Raw genomic sequence first — 2,891 nt, forward strand, 5'->3', positions numbered from 1 at the left:
TCCTCTTCGCTTTCTGTCATTAGAGTGGTATCATCTGCATATCTGTGGTTGTTGATATTTCTCCTGGCAATTTTGATTCCAGCTTGTGATTCATCCAGCCTGGCATTTCACATGATGTATTCTGCATAGAAGTTAAATAAGCAGGGCAACAATATATAGCCTTGATGTACTCCTTTCCCAATTTGAAACCAGTCCATTGTTCCATGTCTGGTTCTCGTGATATATCTTATTTTTAAATTTTATTTATTTATTTGGAGCCTGTGCTCCACAACAAGAGAAGACACTGCAATGGGGAGCCCATGCACTGCAACTAGAGAGTCGCTCCATTTGAGGCAACTAGAGAGAAGCCCTCATGCAGCAATGAGACCCAGTGCAGCCAAAATATAAAATAAATAAAAATTATACATATATATATATATAATATATATATGTATGTATAGTGTAACAGCTCTGCAAAACATATATATTGCATGTATTGCAAAAGCACAAATAATAAACATGGGTCTGGGAAAAGGAACAGATACTTTCCACTTAAAGTAGAAAAAACTTTTTAAATGTTCTAAAGTTTCTTTGGACTTCCCTGGTGGCTCAGACGGTTAAGCATCTGTCTACAGTGTGGGAGACCTGGGTTCAATCCCTGGGTTGGGGAGATCCCCTGGAGAAGGAAATGGCAATCCACTCCAGTACTATTGCCTGGAAAATCCCATGGACAGAGGAGCCTGGTAGGCTACAGTCCATGGGGTTGCAATATATATATATACATGTGTATGTATAGTGTAACAGATCTGCAAAACACATATATTGCATGTATTACAAAAGCACAAATAATAAACATGGGTCTGGGAAAAGGAACAGATACTTTCCATTTAAAGTAGAAAAAACTTTTTAAATGCTCTAAAGTTTCTTTAGAGAAGCCCATAGGATTACATTAATTTATTCAGTTTCATTTATGACAAGATACTATTAGAACTCTAATATAATTTTCAGAACATGTGACCAATACAGAGATTAGATGGCCAACTGTGAAAGGGAGATAAGAGAACTGAAAAGATGTTGGATGCCTGTGTCCAACTCCTACCTCATTAAAAGCCAATCAGGCTTTTTCGCCTTCCTGGAATCAGTCTCAGTCCCAACACATGGCAGAGATCTTTGACTTGTTTATTTCTCTTAGTAACTTCCTGAGGGCAGAGACTTAGAGAGCCATCAGACATAGGTAGGGCCTGGCATGTAACTGCTTCCCAATAAATACAGGAGAATAAATGACAATAAAGTAATTAACACATAAACATGATTTCAACAAAAAGCCAGCTATGCTTTTTAGCTCAAAAGACAAGTCAGGTATACTTGCAATATATCATGTATTAAAATCAGCTTTAGCTGGTAATGAAAAAACCTGCTAAATGAGAAAAGGAATGTTGAATTGGGGAAAAAACAAAAGAACCAAAACTATTTAAACATATTAAACTTTAGGAGGGCTTCCCTGGTGGCTCAGAGGTTAAAGCGCTTCCCTCCAACGCGGGAGACACGGGTTCGATTCCTGGGTCAGGAAGATCCCCTGGAGAAGGAAATGGTAACCCACTCCAGTATTCTTGCCTGGAAAATCCCATGGACAGAGAAGCCTGGTAGGCTACAATCCATGGGGTCGCAAAGAGTTGGACATGACTGAGCGAGTTTCTTTCTTTTAAACTTTAGGAAAAGGTCTATTTCACAACTTGTTGCTAACACTTGTTCTACTCTCTTGCAAAATTAATGAGAAAATCAGTTGAAATGAAAAAAAAAGAGAATGTTTGGTTGCATAAACGATACTGTTTAAACATAAAACATGCGAACCTTGAGCCCTTGACCCAGTGTCCAGCTGACTGCGCCACTGCATCAGCCTTTCTAATCACAGTTAGATAGCTAAGCCGAGAAAAGTCGTTTCAGAGGTATTCATGTAATGTGTATGAGTTAATGGGCTTCCTAGGTGACTCAATGGTAAGGAATCCATTTGCCAATGCAGGAGACGTGGGTTCAATTCCAGGGTCAAGAAAGAAATGGCCACCCACTCCAGTATTCTCCCATGGGAAATCCCATGAGCAGAGGAGACTGGCGGGCTATAGTCCATGGGGTCACAGAGTCGTACATGGCTTAGTGACTGAGCACAGGCAAGAGTGAAATTCCAAGAGTTAAGAACCACCTATAAGGCTACATGGGTGACCCTGGTGGCTCAGACTGTAAAGCGTCTGCCTACAATGCAGGAAACCTGGGTTCGATCCCTGGGTCACGAAGATCCCCTGGAGAAGGAAATGGTGACCCACTCCAGTATTCTTGCCTGGAGAATCCCATGGACTGAGGAGCCTGGTGGGCTACAGTCCATGGGATCACACAGAGTCTGACACGACTGAGCGACTTCACTTTCACTTTCATAAGGCTAAATGGCTTTCCAAAAGAACGTAACAAACTGTAAAGTCACCAGAAAACTATGAAAAATTTTTATCAGAGTTTTATTATTTATAATTTTATAATATGTATAATACTATAATAATTTATAATATTATTGGAGGGGAGTCTTAATTGTTAATTTTAACACATAACAATATCACCTTGTTTTAATGTTCCTTTTTTTTTTTTTTAATGGGTGGCTGAATTTTCCTTTCACCGTTGAGTTCTTTCTCTCTTCCGGCGCTCCTCCTGTTGCTTACAGAATCTGAACAAGTAAAACAAACAAAGATCCCTGTCTTCTAGCATGGGAGATAGACACTCAAGAAACATAATAAATAAATAAACAATATAGTATGTTAGAGGAGGAGAGCAGGGTAAGTAGTATAGGGAGTGTTGACTGGGAAATGGACATTGTCATAGCAAATAGGGTGGTCAAGGGGTCAGAGCAGGGTTCATTGAGAAGTTGAAAA

Source organism: Oryx dammah, unplaced genomic scaffold (assembly GCF_014754425.2).
Source record: "Oryx dammah isolate SB20612 unplaced genomic scaffold, SCBI_Odam_1.1 HiC_scaffold_1, whole genome shotgun sequence".
NCBI classification, from domain to species: domain Eukaryota; kingdom Metazoa; phylum Chordata; class Mammalia; order Artiodactyla; family Bovidae; genus Oryx; species Oryx dammah.